Source organism: Pleurodeles waltl, chromosome 8, assembly GCF_031143425.1.
Source record: "Pleurodeles waltl isolate 20211129_DDA chromosome 8, aPleWal1.hap1.20221129, whole genome shotgun sequence".
Classification (NCBI taxonomy): Eukaryota; Metazoa; Chordata; class Amphibia; order Caudata; family Salamandridae; genus Pleurodeles; species Pleurodeles waltl.
Genome location: NC_090447.1, coordinates 1,526,616,684 through 1,526,635,397, shown reverse-complemented (window position 1 = coordinate 1,526,635,397; position 18,714 = coordinate 1,526,616,684). Strand labels below are relative to the sequence as shown.

The window sequence follows — 18,714 nt, the reverse complement described above, 5'->3', positions numbered from 1 at the left end:
GTCTTCGAGGGGCTGACTTCCTGCACATGGCCTGGAGATGCTGCAGGTGCAAGACTTCTTGGTTAGGGTGGTTGACAAACCTACACACACCACAGCATTGACCTCACCCCCCAGTTTTGTTTATTGGGGAACATTAGCAAGCCTAAGGGTTGCAAGGTGGCTTACAAATATTTACCGTTGGCATCGGAACTTTCCCTGAGTGAGGTGGCCATCACGTGGATGGGGCAGCACACCTCGTCGAAGAAGCGCCAGCACAGGGATGAAGTGTAATGGGCTCTAGCCGAGGAACACCACATGAAGCACAGCAGGATGGACACCAAGCCTCGGGGTGACCTGGACACATGGAGGACCCTTAGGGAGATGTTTGTAGCCCTGGATGATGCCTTCGCCAGCAGAGACAGCACTGCACACTTTGAAATGGGAGAATATTTTAATAAAGAGTTAATGTAATCATTAAGATAACTTTTAATTTACATTTTCTCCAATTTAAAAGTATTCAGAAACATCATTTTGTTCTCAGGCTCCAATATTGAGTTGACAAGGACTTTTATTTAAGGGTTAAATATGTCATGTTCTTCAACTCTGTGCGGTTCTTCACCTCTGTGCTCCAGCCGAGCCATGAATCTTACTGAGCACTGCTCATTATCAGCCCCTGCTATCTGCAGCCCCATGATAATAATGTAAAACAAACACATCCTTAACTATAAAAGGAAATGTGACTCTGTGCTTATTTAAAAATGAAGTCAAGGCTGCATGCTACTCTGAAGGTCTTTGTGAGCTACTGGTAGCTCGTGATCGACTGGTTGGAGACACCTAAACTATGGGTATTCCCACTGGATCAGATCTGACACAATGATGGTGTCTGTGGGGGAAAGAGGATTGCATGCTTGGTGCAGTCCTTGAGGGAGACTAAAGTGACCCATATGCAGAATTAGATGAGTGGACACCCAGTATAATTTTTTATCAATACAGGTGCTACTCGCTCCTCGGTTAAACCATTGGGGGTTCCAAGCCTGCCCCCTCAGGAAAAGAAATTCAGTTTGTAGGCATTAGTAATAAAAAGATCACTACTGAAGTCCTTGTAAAAATTTATTGGGTCCTGATGTTTTGTGCAACACAAACTTCATAGTTTATTATACACCACATGGTGCAGCAATTCAGGCCAAAGATGAGGATTACATTTCAAAATAAAATCACACGCTTGGGCGTGGAAAATATAGTGGTGAAGTAGGTCGTGCTTCTTGCACCTCCGCCGCCAGGGCCCTCAATTGCAGTGCTGAACGGTGCACAGAGTCGTAACTTGCGGTAAATTCCCTTGTCCAGACTATGGAGATAGCCTAGAGGCGGCAGGTAGATTGCACAAACCAGCGGAGCCATCTCCAGACAGCCGTGAGATCCAAAGCAGAGTACCACGCAACTATCAGACCTGCAGCCACCTAGACAGCGCAGCCCCGGGTGCACCACAGGACTCACTTCCGTTGTGCACCGAAGGAGCAGGCGCACAGAGTGCCAATCTTGCCTCCAGATAACTCCAGCCTCAACTCAGCTGCCCGCCTCTGCCCTTCAGTAACAGCAAGTTCCCGCCGGCGGCCTCGCGGAGTCTATCTCACAGCTCTGGACCTGGGCCATTGCAAAACTCCTGGGCTGCAACGGAGGCTTCAGGTGATTGCACTGATTATTGAAAGCTGCAGCGGGCCACAGAGGTCTTCATGGGCCCCTGCTGTCGCAACATCTCTATCATCCCTGCACAGCACCCAAAGGCCCTTGCGATATGAGACTGGAGGGCTTGCTGCCCAAATCACTTTGGTGAGTCTGGGGGCCCAATGAACACACAATAACCAGTGCTATAAACCTGCTGACAGAGAGGCCCCCGCCTCATTCGCACTACAGGAACCCCTGCCACAGCGCTCCAAAGGAACAGTGTGCAGTCTTCTTCTTACACCCTCAACTCTTCCAGTACCAGCAAGTCCTTAGCGGCGATCAGCAGCTTCGTGGCCTCTGCCCGACAGCCTGAGGGCTTAAGCTACTGGAAATTGCCTGTGCTGCAAAGGAGACTTATGGCGAAAGTATAGTTTGGTGTTTACTGTAGCGGGGGCCGCAGATGACCCCCACCAGCTCGACTGCCCCTTCCTCCTCAACACTGTGCACAAGGGCCTCTGAGGGCATGAGAACGAGGAGCTTGCTGCCTGATTTGTCTTGTTGAGTCTGGAGGCCTGCTGAGTGCGCATTGCCTAATGCTACAAATCTGCAAGCAGAGGTACCCATCGCCCCAGGTGAACTTTGATATACTGGTGGAGTGAACGGGAGGAGCGCGAACGCCGGTGATTGAGGGCACTCAGTAGCCGGGTAACTGCATGGGTACAGTGTTACCAGCCCCATAAGACTTAATTGAACCATGCTGGGCTCCCACCTCAGTCAAGGGCACCTGTGCGGCCTGCCGACCCCAAAAGCAGCATAAAATCACTGCACCCTCTGCCAATCCTGAATACAGTCGCCTGCGAGGGGACAATCCAGGGGGGAGGGGCAGTGTAACCACAAAATACCCAGGTCCCTGGCATACAAAACGATCCCTCCAGCATGGCAGCGCCTACAAATAAACGTGACCAATCAGTGAGGGAAATGCTCACCCGCTCCACGCCTGCCACTTCCAAAGGATCGGCCCGCACAAACAGAAACAGAAGGCCTCCAACTCGGACCAGGCCCCGTTGACCCAGGCCTTTCCGGCCTCCCTTTTTGACTTCTTAAAGACAGATACCCAAGACCTCAAAAAAGACCTATCCCAGGAAATGCATGAGCTGTGACAGGACCTGTCCTCAATTGGAGGACAGGTTTCCAACTTGGAGGACAACAGAATCTTGAGAGGCGAAGAGGTGGAGATGCTGCGCCAAGATATCATTCATCTCCTTGAACAACATGACGACCTCTGAGCCCAGGCGGAGGACCTCGTGCAAAGATCTTGAGCAACAATATTTGCCTCAGAGGGGTCCCTGTGAGCTTGGAGAGCTCAGATATACAAGAATACACCCAGGCGTTATTCCGCTCCATCTTGGACTGGGAGTAAGATGTAGATCTCTAGCTGGACAGAGTACACCAGGTCAACTGACCCGCCGGCCCCAATGCCAGACCACCAGATGTTCTAGCCTGTGTGCATGATCTTCAAACCAAAGAGGACATTCTGAAGAAAGCTTGAGTCAAACTACCCATCCATTTCTGCAGCCGTGCCATTGGCCTCTTCCAAAATAGCTCACTCCTCACCCTCCCTCACTGCAGGGAATTTCAGCCAATCACGGACTTCCTGCGATCCTACAGCTCGCGTAACCCCTTCAGGCTGGTCTTTTGCTGAGAAGGCCAGCTCCATCAAATGAAAATGCTTAGGGACGCTCACCGCGTCCTCGACCTGTGGGACAACTTGCCTCCTCACTCCACACCTTTGCCGACACCGACTCTCTCACAGATACTATGCTCGAAGCCTCAGTCTCTCTTATTGCAAAGTCTGGCAAGGATCCTGTCCTCTGCAGGTCCTACAGACCCACCTCCCTTCTGAATATCGATGCCAAACTATTTACTAGTGTAGGAAGTTGGCCTGTATGTGCTATTTCAAAGTAAGAAATAGCATGCAGAGAGTCCAAGGATTCCCCTTAGAGGTAAGATAGTGGCAAAAAGAGATAATTCTAATGCTCTATTTTGTGGTAGTGTGGTCGAGCAGTAGGCTTATCAGAGGGTAGTGTTAAGCATTTGTTGTACACATACAGGCAATAAATGAGGATCACACACTCAAAGACAATTCCAGGCCAATAGGTTTTTGTTATAGAAAAATATATTTTCTTAGTTTATTTTAAGAACCACAGGTTCAAATTCTACATGTAATATCTCATTTGAAAGGTATTGCAGGTAAGTACTCTAGGAACTTTGAATAATCACAATAGCATATATACTTTTTACATAAAACACATATAGCTATTTTAAAAGTGGACACAGTGCAATTTTCACAGTTCCTGGGGGAGGTGAAGTAATGTTAGTTTTTGCAGGTAAATAAACCACCTACGGGGTTCAGATTGGGGTCCAAAGTAGCCCACCGTTGGGGGTTCAGAGCAACCCCAAAGTCACCACACCAGAAGCTCAGGGCCGGTCAGGTGCAGAGTTCAAAGTGGTGCCCAAAACACATAGGCTTCAATGGAGAGAAGGGGGTGCCCCGGTTCCAGTCTGCCAGCAGGTAAGTACCCGCGTCTTCGGAGGGCAGACCAGGGGGGTTTTGTAGGGCACCGGGGGGGACACAAGTCAGCACAAAAAGTACACCCTCAGCGGCACAGGGCGGCCGGGTGCAGAGTGCAAACAGGCGTCGGGTTTGCAATTGGTTTCAATGGGAGACCCAGGGGTCTCTTCAGCGAAGCAGGCAGGCAAGGGGGGGGGGGGGGGGCTCCTCAGGGTCGCCACCACCTGAACAAGGGAGAGGGCCACCTGGGGGTCGCTTCTGCACTGGAGGTCGGATGCTTCAGGTCCTGGGGGCTGCGGGTGCAGTGTCTTTACCAGGCCTTGGGTTCTTGGAAGCAGGCAGTCGCTGTCAGGGGGAGCCTCTGGTTTCCCTCTGCAGGCATCGCTGGGGGGGACTCAGGGGGGTCAACTCTGGCTACTCACAGGGTCGTAGTCGCCGGGGAGTCCTCCCTGTAGTGTTTCTCCACAGGTCGAGCCGGGGGCGTTGGGTGCAGAGTGCAAAGTCTCACACTTCTGGCGGGAAACGTGTGGTCTTTAAAAGTTGCTTCTTTGTTGCAAAGATGTTTCTTCTTTGGAGCAGAGCCGCTGTCCTCGGGAGTTCTTGGTCCTTTTAGATGCAGGGTAGTCCTCTGAGGCTTCAGAGGTCGCTGGACCCTGTGAAACACGTCGCTGTTGCAGTTTTCTTGAAGTGGGGAGACAGGCCGGTAGAGCTGGGACCAAAGCAGTTGGTGTCTCCGTCTTCTCTGCAGGGCTTTCAGGTCAGCAGTCCTTCTTCGTCTTAGGTTGCAGGAATCTATCTTGCTAGGTTCTGGGAGCCCCTAAATACTCAATTTAGGGGTGTGTTTAGGTCTGGGGGGTTAGTAGCCAATGGCTACTAGCCCTGAGGGTGGCTACACCCTCTTTGTGCCTCCTCCGTGAGGGGAGGGGGGCACATCCCTAATCCTATTGGGTGAATCCTCCATCTGCAAGATGGAGGATTTCTAAAAGTTAGAGTCAGCTCAGCTCAGGACACCTTAGGGGCTGTCCTGACTGGCCAGTGACTCCTCCTTGTTTTTCTCATTATCTCCTCTGGCCTTGCCGCCAAAAGTGGGGCCGTGGCCGGAGGGGGCGGGCGCGGGCATCTCCACTAGCTGGAGTGCCCTGGGGTGCTGTAACAAAGGGGGTGAGCCTTTGAGGCTCACCACCAGGTGTTACAGTTCCTGCAGGGGGAGGTGAGAAGCACCTCCACCCTGTACAGGCTTTGTTACTAGCCACAGAGTGACAAAGGCACTCTCCCCATGTGGCCAGCAACATGTCTGGTGTGTGGCAGGCTGGCAAAACTAGTCAGCCCACACTGGAAGTCGGGTATGTTTTCAGGGGGCATCTCTAAGATACCCTCTGGGATGTATTTCACAATAAAATGTACACTGGCATCAGTGTGCATTTATTGTGCTGAGGAGTTTGATACCAAACTTCCCAGTTTTCAGAGTAGCCATTATGGTGCTGTGGAGTTCGTGTATGACAGACTCCCAGATCATATACTCTTATGGCTACCCTGCACTTACAATGTCTAAGTGTCTAAGGTTTTGCTTAGACACTGTAGGGGCATAGTGCTCATACCTGTGGTATAGTGCACCCTGCCTTAGGGCTGTAAGGCCTGCTAGAGGGGTGACTTATCTATGCCATAGGCAGTGTGAGGTTGGCATGGCACCCGAGGGGAGTGCCATGTCGACTTAGTCATTTTCTCCCCACCAGCACACACAAGCTGGCAAGCAGGGAGACCTTCCCTGGCATCAGGACCCTTGGTCCCAGGGGTACCAGTTACAAGGGACTTACCTGGATGCCATGGTGTGCCAATTGTGAAAACAAAGGTACAGGTTAGGGAAAGAACACTGGTGCTGGGGCCTGGTTAGCAGGCCTCAGCACACTTTCAAATCATAACTTGGCATCAGCAAAGGCAAAAAGTCAGGTGGTAACCATGCCAAGGAGGCATTTCCTTACACAACCCCCCACCCCCCAAACGAAAGAGGATGAGACTAACCTTTCCCAAGAGAGTCTTCATTTTCTAAGTGGAAGAACCTGGAAAGGCCATCTGCATTGGCATGGGCAGTCCCAGGTCTGTGTTCCACTAAAGTCCATTCCCTGTAGGGAGATGGACCACCTCAGCAGTTTTGGATTTTCACCTTTCATTTGCATTAGCCATCTGAGAGGTCTGTGGTCATATTGAACTACAAAGTGAGTACCAAAGAGGTATGGTCTCAGCTTCTTCAGGGACCAAACCACAGCAAAGGCCTCCCTCTCAATGACACTCCAACGCTGCTCCCTGGGGAGTAACCTCCTGATAATGAAAGCAACAGGCTGGTCAAGGCCATCATCATTTGTTTGGGACAAAACTGCTCCTATCCCATGTTCAGAGGCATCTGTCTGCACAATGAACTGCTTGGAGTAATCTGGAGCTTTTAGAACTGGTGCTGTGCACATTGCTTGTTTCAGGGTGTCAAAGGCCTGTTGGCATTCTACAGTCCAGTTTACCTTCTTGGGCATTTTCTTGGAGGTAATATCTGTGAAGGGTGTCACTATTGATCCGTATCCCTTCACAAACCTCCTGTAGTACCCAGTCAAGCCAAGGAATGCCCTGACTTGAATCTGGGTTTTTGGAGCTGCCCAGTCCAGAATAGTCTGGATCTTGGGCTGGAGTGGCTGAACTTGGCCTCCACCTACCAGGTGTCCCAAGTAAACCACAGTTCCCTGCCCTATCTGACATTTGGATGCCTTGATAGAGAGGCCTGCTGCTTGCAGGGCCTTCAAAACCTTCTTCATGTGGACCAGGTGATCCTGCCAGCTGGAACTAAAGACAGCAATATCGTCAAGATAAGCTGCACTAAAGGACTCCAAGCCAGCAAGGACTTGATTCACCAACCTTTGGAAGGTGGCAGGGGCATTCTTTAAACCAAAGGGCATCACAGTAAACTGATAGTGCCCATCAGGTGTGGAGAATGCTGTCTTTTCTTTTGCTCCTGGTGCCATTTTGATTTGCCAGTACCCTAGTGTCAATTCAATGGTACTTAAGTATCTGGCAGCACCTAGCTTATCAATCAATTCATCTGCCCTTGGAATGGGATGGGCATCTGTCTTGGTGACAGAATTAAGTCCCCTGTAGTCCACACAAAACCTCATCTCTCTCTTTCCATCCTTGGTGTGAGGTTTGGGGACTAAGACCACTGGGCTAGCCCAGGGGCTGTCAGAGTGCTCAATGACTCCCAATTCCAGCATCTTGTGGATTTCCACTTTGATGCTTTCCTTAACTTGGTCAGACTGTCTGAAAATTTTGTTTTTGACAGGCATGCTGTCTCCTGTGTCCACATCATTGGTACACAGGTGTGTCTGACCAGGGGTTAGGGAAAGGAGCTCAGCAAACTGTTGTAGGACCTTCCTACAGTCAGATTGCTGTTGGCCAGAGAGGGTGTCTGACTAGATCACTCCATCAACTGAGCCATCTTTAGGGTCTGTGGAGAGAAGATCAGGGAGAGGTTCACTCTCAGCTTCCTGGTCCTCATCTGTTACCATCAACAGATTCACATCTGCCCTGTCATGAAAGAGTTTGAGGCGGTTCACATGGATCACCCTTTTGGGGGTCCTGCTAGTGCCTAGGTCTACCAGGTAGGTGACCTGACTCTTTCTTTCTAGCACTGGGTAAGGGCCACTCCATCTGTCCTGAAGTGCCCTGGGAGCCACAGGCTCCAGAACCCAGACTTTCTGCCCTGGCTGAAACTCAACCATAGCAGCCTTTTGGTCATACCACATCTTCTGGAGTTGTTGGGTGGCCTCAAGGTTTTTGCTTGCCTTTTCCATGTACTCTGCCATCCTGGAACATAGGCCTAGTACATAGTCCAGTATATCTTGTTTAGGCTCATGAAGAGGTCTCTCCCAGCCTTCTTTTACAAGAGCTAGTGGTCCCCTGACAGGATGGCCAAACAGAAGTTCAAAGGGGGAACCCTACTCCCTTCTGAGGCACCTCTCTGTAGGTGAAAACCAGACATGGCAAGAGGACATCCCATCTCCTTTTGAGTTTTTCAGGGAGCCCCATGATCATGCCTTTCAATGTCTTGTTAAATCTTTCTACAAGGCCATTGGTTTGTGGATGGTATGGTGTGGTGAATTTGTAAGTCACCACACACTCATTCCACATATGCTTCAGGAATGCTGACATGAAGTTGGTACTCCTGTCAGACACCACCTCCTTAGGAAATCCCACTCTGGTAAAAATACCAATGAGTGCTTTAGCTACTGCAGTGGCAGTAGTGGACCTAAGGGGAATTGCTTCAGGGTATCTAGTAGCATGATCCACTATTACTAGTATGTATTGGTTCCCTGAGGCTGTGGGAGGTTCAAGTGGACCCACTATGTCCACACCCACTATGTCCACACCCACTCTTTCAAAGGGGACCCCCACCACTGGAAGTGGAATGAGGGGGTCCTTTGGGTGTCCACCTGTCTTACCACTGGCTTGACAGGTGGCGCACAGGAGACACAAAACTCCTTTACTTTCTGGGACATGTTGGGCCAATAGAAATGGTTGACTAACCTCTCCCAAGTCTTGGTCTGTCCCAAATGCCCAGCAAGTGGAATATCATGAGCGAAGGTCAGAATGAACTTCCTAAACTCCTGAGGCACTACCACTCTCCTAGTGGCACCAGGTTTGGGATCTCTTGCCTCAGTGTAGAGAAGTCCATCTTCCCAATAGACTCTATGTGTTCCAGTGATTTTTCCTTTGGACTCTTCAGCAGCTTGCTGCCTAAGGCCTTCAAGAGAGGGACAGGTTTCTTGCCCCTTACACAACTGTTCCCTTGTGGGTCCCCCTGGGCCTAGGAGCTCAACCTGATAAGGTTCTAACTCCATGGGCTCAGTTCCCTCAGAGGGCAGAACTTCTTCCTGGGGAGAGAGGTTCTCTTTCTCTTGTTGTGTTGAAGCTGGTTCCCCAGTCTTCTTTCCTTTTCTTTTGGAGGGTTGGGCCCTTTTTCCAGGCTCCAACACCACTTTTTCACCCTGAGCCTTGCGCTGTGCCCTTGTCTTGACACACACCAGTTCAGGGATACCCAGCATGGCTGCATGGGATTTGAGTTCTACCTCAGCCCATGCTGAGGACTCCAGGTCATTTCCAAGCAAACAGTCTACAGGGATATTTGAGGAGACCACCACCTGTTTTAGGCCATTGACCCCTCCCCACTCTAAAGTTACCATAGCCATGGGATGTACTTTAGTCTGATTGTCGGTGTTGGTGACTGGATAAGTTTGTCCAGCCAGGTATTGACCAGGGGAAACCAGTTTCTCTGTCACCATGGTGACACTGGCACCTGTATCCCTCAGGCCTTTTGCACTTGTCCCATTAGTTAAGAGTTGCTGCCTGTATTTTTGCATATTAGGGGGCCAGGCAGCCAGTGTGGCTAAGTCCACCCCACCCTCAGAGACTAATGTAGCTTCAGTGTGAACCCTGATTTGCTCTCGGCACACTGTTGATCCCACTTGGAGACTGGCCAGTCCAGTGTTAGCTGGAGTAGAGTTTGAAGTGGAACCTTTCTTGGGACAGGCCTTGTCTCCAGTTTTGTGTCCCTGCTGATTACAGCTACGACACCATGCCTTTTTGGGATCAAAGTTTTTACCCTTGTACCCAAAATTGGATTGTCAAGAGGCTCTGGACCCTCCCTCCTGAGCAGGTTTTTGGGGCCCTATAGAAGACTCTTAACTTTTTCCCTTGGATGTCTCAACACTCTTCCCCTGGGGAGTCTTTGTGACCCCTTTCTTTTGGTCACCCCCTGTGGAAGTCTTGGTCACCCTAGTCTTGACCCAATGGTCCGCCTTCTTTCCCAATTCTTGGTGAGAAATTGGTCCTAGGTCTACCAGATGCTGATGCAGTTTATCATTGAAACAATTACTTAACGGGTGTTCTTTCACAAATAAATTGTACAATCCATCATAATCATTTACACCACTGCCATGAATCCAACCATCCAGTGTTTTAACTGAGTAGTCAACAAAATCAACCCAGGTCTGGCTCGAGGATTTTTGAGCCCCCCTGAACCTAATCCTGTACTCCTCAGTTGAGAATCCAAAGCCCTCAATCAGGGTAGCCTTCATGAGGTCATAGGATTCTGCATCTTTTCCAGAGAGTGTGAGGAGTCTATTCCTACTCTTTCCAGTGAACATTTCCCAAAGGAGAGCACCCCAGTGAGATCTGTTCACTTTTCTGGTTGCACAAGCCCTCTCAAAAGCTGTGAACCATTTGGTGATGTCATCACCATCTTCATATTTAGTTACAATCCCTTTTGGGATTTTCAACATGTCAGGAGAGTCTCTGACCCTATTTATGTTGCTGCCACCATTGATGGGACCTAGGCCCATCTCTTGTCTTTCCCTTTCAATGGCTAGGATCTGTCTTTCCAAAGCCAATCTTTTGACCATCCTGGCTAACAGGAGGTCATCTTCATTGAGGCTGCCCTCATTGCTTCCAGTGTTGCTGGACTCTCCTGTGAGAGAAGCAGCATCTCTGACTATCACTTGTGGAGACAGGGTTTGAGGAACCCTGATCTCCCTAACTAGGAGTGGGGGTGGGAAATCCTCCACATCACTAGCTTCCCCCTCTGGGAGAGTATCCTCAGAGGTTTTTTTTTTAGCAAACTCTGCCAAAAGCTCCTGGAGCTGTACTTTGGTAGGGTTTGACCCAGTCTTTATCTTTTTTATTTTTCAGAGAGACCTTAACTCTGACATCCTAAGATGCAGGTAAGGGGTGAGGTTGAGTTCCATCACTATCTCTTCTGCAGCAGACATTATGGGCCTTATTCTAACTTTGGAGGACGGTGTTAAACCGTCCCAAAAGTGGCGGATATACCACCTACCGTATTACGAGTCCATTATATCCTATGGAACTCGTAATACGGTAGGTGGTATATCCGCCACTTTTGGGACGGTTTAACACCGTCCTCCAAAGTTAGAATCAGGCCCTATGTTTCTAAAAGTTGGAATACTTTTTAAGAATCTAAAACTATCTCTAGAACTTAATTCAAACTTTTACAAAACTTTTAAACTCTAAAAGAAATGGTAACAGGGACTAACACAACGCCCTAGCACGACTTTTACAAATTTAGAAAAATAGCTCAAATTTCAAAAATCAGTTTCTAATGACAATTTTTGGAATTTAGTCGTGTGATCAGGTATTGGCTGAGTGGTCCAGCAAATGCAAAGTCTTGTACCCCACTGCTGACCCACCAATGTAGGGAGTTGGCTCTGAATGTGCTATTTCAAAGTAAGAAATATCATGCACAGAGTCCAAGGGTTCCCCTTAGAGGTAAGATAGTAGCAAAAAAAGATAATTCTAATGCTCTATTTTGTGGTAGTGTGGTCGAGCAGTAAGCTTATCAGAGGGTAGTGTTAAGCATTTTTTGTACACACACAGGCAATAAATGAGGAACACACACTCAAAGACAATTCCAGGCCAATAGGTTTTTATATAGAAAAAATATATTTTCTTAGTTTATTTTAAGAACCACAGGTTCAAGATTTACAATCAATACTTCAAATGAAAGGTATTTCACTTACGAACTTTAGGAATTTGAATTAGCAAAATAGCATATACAGTTTTCAAATAAATGGCAATAAGCTATTTTACAACTAGACACAGTGCAATTTTCAACAGTTCCTGGGGGAGGTAAGTGTTTGTTAGTTTTGCAGGTAAGTAAATTACCTACAGGGTTCAAAGTTGGGTCCAAGGTAGCCCACCGTTGGGGGTTCAAAGCAACCCCAAAGTTACCACACCAGCAGCTCAGGGCCGGTCAGGTGCAGAGGTCAAAGTGGTGCCCAAAACGCATAGGCTTCAATGGAGACGGGGGTACCCCGGTTCCAGTCTGCCAGCAGGTAAGTACCTGCGTCTTCGGAGGGCAGACCAGGGGGGTTTTGTAGGGCACCGGGGGGGGACACAAGTCAGCACAAAAAGTACACCCTCAGCAGCACGGGGCGGCACGGTGCAGAGTGCAAACAGGCGTCGGGTTTGCAATTGGTTTCAATGGGAGACCCAGGGGTCTCTTCAGCGAAGCAGGCAGGCAAGGGGGGGGGCTCCTCGGGGTCGCCACCACCTGAACAAGGGAGAGGGCCACCTGGGGGTCGCTTCTGCACTGGAGGTTGGATCCTTCAGGTCCTGGGGGTTGCGGATCAGTGTCTTTACCAGGCGTCGGGTTCTTGGAAGCAGGCAGTCGCGGTCAGGGGGAGCCTCTGGTTTCCCTCTTCAGGCGTCGCTGGGGGGGCTCAGAGGGGTCAACTCTGGCTACTCAAAGGGTCGCAGTCGCCGGGGAGTCCTCCCTGTAGTGTTGTTTCTCCGCAGGTCGAGCCGGGGGCGTTGGGTGCAGAGTGCAAAGTCTCACGCTTCCGGCGGGAAACGTGTGGTCTTTAAAAGTTGCTTCTTTGTTGCAAAGATGTTTCTTCTTTGGAGCAGAGCCGCTGTCCTCGGGAGTTCTTGGTACTTTTAGATGCAGGGTAGTCGTCTGAGGCTTCAGAGGTCGCTGGACCCTGTAGAACGTGTCGCTGTTGCAGTTTTCTTGAAGTGGGGAGACAGGCCGGTAGAGCTGGGGCCAAAGCAGTTGGTGTCTCCGTCTTCTCTGCAGGGCTTTCAGGTCAGCAGTCCTTCTTCGTCTTAGGTTGCAGGAATCTTATCTTGCTAGGTTCTGGGAGCCCCTAAATACTGAATTTAGGGGTGTGTTTAGGTCTGGGGGTTAGTAGCCAATGGCTACTAGCCCTGAGGGTGGCTACACCCTCTTTGTGCCTCCTCCCTGAGGGGAGGGGGGCACATCCCCAATCCTATTGGGTGAATCCTCCATCTGCAAGATGGAGGATTTCTAAAAGTTAGAGTCACCTCAGCTCAGGACACCTTAGGGGCTGTCCTGACTGGCCAGTGACTCCTCCTTGTTTTTCTCATTATCTCCTCCGGCCTTGCCGCCAAAAGTGGGGCCGTGGCTGGAGGGGGCAGGCATCTCCACTAGCAGTTCCTGCAGGGGGAGGTGAGAAGCACCTCCACCCAGTACAGGCTTTGTTACTAGCCACAGAGTGACAAAGGCACTCTCCCCATGTGGCCAGCAACATGTCTGGTGTGTGGCAGGCTGGCAAAACTAGTCAGCCCACACTGGAAGTCGGGTATGTTTTCAGGGGGCATCTCTAAGATGCCCTCTGGGGTGTATTTCACAATAAAATGTACACTGGCATCAGTGTGCATTTATTGTGCTGAGAAGTTTGATACCAAACTTCACAGTTCTCAGTGTAGCCATTATGGTGCTGTGGAGTTCGTGTATTACAGACTCCCAGACCATATACTCTTATGGCTACTCTGCACTTACAATGTTTAAGGTTTTGCTTAGACACTGTAGGGGCATAGTGCTCATGCACCTATGCCCTCACCTATGGTATAGTGCACCCTGCCTTAGGGCTGTAAGGCCTGCTAGAGGGGTGACTTATCTATGCCATAGGCAGTGTGAGGTTCGCATGGCACCCTGAGGGGAGTGCCATGTCGACTTAGTCATTTTCTCCCCACCAGCACACGCAAGCTGGCAAGCAGTGTGTCTGTGCTGAGTGAGGGGTCCCCATGGTGGCATAAGACATGCTGCAGCCCTTAGAGACCTTCCCTGGCATCAGGGCCCTTGGTACCAGGGGTCCAGTTACAAGGGACTTACCTGGATGCCAGGGTGTGCCAATTGTGGAAACAAAGGTACAGGTTAGGGAAAGAACACTGGTGCTGGGGCCTGGTTAGCAGGCCTCAGCACACTTTCAAATCATAACTTGGCATCAGCAAAGGCAAAAAATCAGGGGGTAACCATGCCAAGGAGGCATTTCCTTACAGCTAGCATCCTGGATCATCGCCTCAACCCTCAATGCCAGACTTGGTCGACCCGGACCAGGTGGACTTCATTTTCACCAGCCAATACGGTGACAACACCAAACAATCATACATTTAATAGACAAGGTGCACAGATCCTAGAAAGAGGCTCTCCTTCTCTCTATTGACACCAAGAAAGCATTTTCTAGAGTCCACTGGCCATACCTGTTTGAAACTCTGAAGCGATTTGGCCTTTGAGATGAATTCCGTAGATGGGTCCGATGTACATACAGTGCCCCTTGGACACTGTTTGTGAGAGTCAATGGAGTAATGTCCCAAATCTTCCCAATACAAAGGGGAACACGGCCAGAGGGTCCCCTCTCTCCCCTCCTGTTTGCTTTATACATGGAACCCCTTGCACAAAGTTTGAGGTCTAACCCAACAGTCTCTGGGATACCTCTCGGCGGAGACAATCACCTTATCAGCCTTCACGCTGATGAGGTGATCCTAGCCATCACTGATCCGGTCTAATTCCTACCCGCTCTTGTGGAGGAACTCCAGGCTTTTGGGAACATGTTTGGGTTTAAAGTCATCTTGCGAAAATTCCAGATCCTAAACCTCTCAATAACCCCGCCACAAGAAGCTTATTTCCGCTTGCTTTTCTCCTTTGACTAGTCCAAAGATCCTATTCCCTACCTTGGCATTCAACTGGCTTGCTCTGTCTCTAAAACATTACAATCATCTATGCGGACGTTACCTCTCAAATACTCGCAGACCTATCCACGTGGTGCCGTCTTCGCCTTTCATGGCTGGGCAGAATGTCAGCTCTCAAAAAGATGATGCTGCCATGCATTCTTTACCTCTTTCAGACCCTTCCATTAACCCCACTGACCCACACACTGTTCTCCCTGCAATTAGAACTCAACAAATTTATCTGGGATGGGAAGAAGCCCCACCTTCAAAAGCACTTCTCACCATCCAGCGCAAGAAGGCGGACTTGCTGTGCCCCTACTAGCATGCTATTATCAGGCCTTCTAGCTCCACTTCCTAGCCTCCAGAAACACTAGTGTTTCATGGACTAGGCCATAGCGGGCTCTCATATATGGAAAGAGCCATGGCTCCCTCGTAAACACCGGGCCTGGGGCTTATACTCCTAGCCTGTGACTGACTTCGCTGGTGACTGACTCAGTCTTTAGAGTATGGGATGCAGTAGCGACCGAGGCCGGCTTGACCACTTTCCCTTCTACCATGCTCCCAATCTTGTCCAACTGGGATTTCACCCTGGGGATGCAACTTGAAAGGGTCCAGCGCTGGCAGGAAGGCAGGTGCAAACGCAGCGGATGCATGTTCGATTCCTTAGGGATTATCCAATTCGAACACCTGAAATGTGACTATGTCCTAGAAGAAGTGAACTGTATCCATTTCTTACAAGTAAGACACTGGGTGATGCAGCCCTCAGTCAGACCTCATGCGGAGAGGCCCCTCATGCGTTTTGAAGAATGGGTATTCCTCAAAAAGTATGACAAGCATCTTATCACCCTATTAGGTAATTGGACACCATCATTCAAACCTGCACAGCAGACTAGATGCGAGGCTGAACTAGGCAGGACTCTCTCTGCCAAAGACTGGGAGGACATCTACTACAGAGTCTGGCACTCAGCCCCAACATGGCAAGCACCGAAACGATGTATAAGATAGTATCCTGATGGTACCTGACCTTAGCACGGCTCCAAGCATGGAACCTGGAACACATAAAAGAATACTGGAGGGGTTGTGGAGGTACAGGCACCTTGCTTCCTCTTCTCCAGCACTGTCAGTAACTAGGTCATTATTGGGAGCATATCCTAAATGACATAGACACTGCCTTTAATACTACAATACCGAGATTACTGGCCTACTTGGAGCTTCCAAACCCCCTTACATACCCACTCCACTCTCTCGAAGGAAACAAATGTTCTAGCCCTAGGCGCTGCCCATCAGGTGATCCTATCCTTATGGGGCATTGATCGATCCCCAACAACACTGCATGCCTCCACAATTTATGGTTCATACTGAGAATGAAAAAACTGTCTCTAGCTGCTGACCAGAAAAGCGACTCCTACTCCGAATTATGGACACTATTCATTCACATCCTCTCTTCTGAGTTTAAAGAATTAACCTGTCCGGCTCACCTTAAATTACTTTGCTTACTCCCGATGCCCGAACCGATAGATAGCCCTGCCCTTACCTAACCTCCTAGGATGCCACTGTCCATCACTTAGTCTACCAAACCAGCACTGTAGACCATTCTAGCCATATCTCATGAAGGAGACTGGAGGGGGGTCCAGGAGGGAGGGGGTTGTTCGTTTGGGGTATTAGAGTTTTTATCTTGAAAATGCCTTAGGGACGCTGCCGGACCCAGGGTTGGAGGATTTTACAGGAAGAAAAAACTCCCTAGTAAAAAGTGTAGAACCAGTGCAGATCAAAATCAAACCAAATGGAGAACTTCCTCGTACTCTTCAGTACAGACCTGTGAAGTAGAGGAAGCAGAGGAAGGTATGACACCAGTTATTGAAAAGATGATTGATGAAGGCATTGTAAAAGACATGCCGGGAAGCCCATGTATCGATACTGTGTCCCATGGTACTCTTATGGAAAGACTCAGGCAAATGGGGAACCAGGGGAAAGCTTTGGCTTGGCTTTCCTCCTTTTTGAGGGGTCGTTCCTTTCAAGTTTTTTTCTGGCAGAGCCCTGTCCACATGTCATGCTGTGACTTCTGGACCCCGTCAGGGATCAGCCCTAAGTCCGGCTCAGTTTAATATCTATGTGCGCCGCCCATGCCTAGCTCGTAGAGTACTGTGGTCTTACTCTTTTTTCTTACACTGATGATACGCAAATGATCTTTTCTTCATCATCTGCTCAGGACCACAACTCCAGTTCTCTGAACTCATGCCTAGCTCAGGTTGCCTCCTAGAAGAACAAAAACTTGTTGAAATTGAGTGGCAACAAAACAGGGGTGTTGATCCTTGGAAACTTCTTCACCTGTTTCTAAATTCAAGAACGTAGGTTTTTTGATTGACAATGACAGGTGGCAAAGATAGCTGGAACTTGTTTTGCCACATTGAAATGGCTACGGAAGTGTCTCTGGGTGCTTCCAGTTTCTGCCCAAAGAACTGTAATCCAGGCACTTTTTCAGTCTCGCCTGGCAATATCCTCTACCTGGGGGTCGATAAAACCTCCCTCAGATGGTGGTTCAGAATGCAGCTGTAAAGTTGACCTATTGGTTGCCTTAATGTGCCTCGGATACCTTGCTCTACCATGAACTACACTGGCTAGAGGTGGAAAAATGAGTTCAGTTTAAGGCTTTGTGCTATGTCATTAAAGACAGGGCAGGTATCGCTCCCCATTATATTAATAATTGGATTAAATCGTACCAACCTTCTCGTAATTTGAGTTCCAGTAACTGCTCTCTTTGCTCCGTTTCTAAGGTTAAACCTACTCATATGGAAGGTGGTTCTTTTTCCTTTATATGCCCTAAGCTCTGGAACTCTTTGCCAGAACAATTGAGATCCTGCACCTCCCTGTCAACTTTTCACAAACAATTAATTACATGACTGTTTTAAAGCACCTGAGTTAGACATTCTCACCTGATGCTGAGAGTGCCAGGAAACCCTGAGTGGGTAGCTGTCTGCGCTTTTTAAGCATTTAACTAACTAACTTTCTGCGGTTGTGGGATTAAAGAAACCAAGTGAAAAGTGGAGGATTGTACAAGATTTTCGTCAAATTAATGACATAGTAATCCCATGTTGTCCTATAGTACTGAATCTCGTTGTAATATTATTCCAGTTTCCCTCTGGTGTGCAGTGGTTCACTGCCATTGATTTGTGTCAGGTTTGCATTTACATTTTTAAATAAGGTAATGGTGTGGTGTAGGATCCCACAGGACTATACGGAGAGTCAATTTTTTCTCTCAAATTCTGAAGAAAGATTTAGAGTGGTTGCAATTGCCATGCGACTCAGTGCTAGTGGTAGCAGCCAAAACAAGGGAAGCTTCTAAGCTTGACACAATAACACTGTTAACAATCATGCTGAAAATGGTCATATGGAGTCTCTGACAAGACTGCAATATTGTCAGAAAAAGGTTATTTATTTTGGTCATAAGACTGTCTTGAGGCAAGGTGACATGGACCCTACCAGGTGATCCTGGAAACGAATACTGCTGTGAAGTGTGCAGACGTTCTACAGTGGATCCACACATCTAATACAAAGTGAGTGAATACTGTAGATGAAGAAGTGGTGACCCAAACCACTGTCGCACAGTGTCTAATTGGAGTTCACTAAATGGATCCAAGGGGGGGGTGTTGAAAAAAACGTGTAGCAGCAACTAAAAGCGAATATGCAGCAGCAAGTGAAATTGTACATAGAGAAAATGTGCAACAGATAAATGCATAAGGAGAGCAGGAGACAGCAGCAAAGGAAGTACCAAGAACACATCCACAAGAAGATCAAAAAATTCAGAAAACTAAAGTTTGATTTTCAAAAACCCACAGAGCAAAACAAGCTGTTCCAGTCAAAGTGCACAGATAATGTGCCAAGTAAGAATTATGTTACAGCAGTTGTCTAAAGTGGGTCTGAAGATGAGAGCCTTATCCGAGGAAGTTTGTTTGGAAGTTGAAGTGGGAGGACAAGAG

The 18,714-nt window shown here is 48.8% G+C and overlaps 1 protein-coding gene across 1 annotated transcript in view; it reads left to right on the top strand.

The window, feature by feature from the left end:
* Positions 1 to 18,714, top strand: part of LOC138248902 (zinc finger protein interacting with ribonucleoprotein K-like) — a 100,316-nt gene that overhangs the window by 74,917 nt on the left and 6,685 nt on the right. The gene's annotated exons all lie outside the window — the stretch shown is intronic.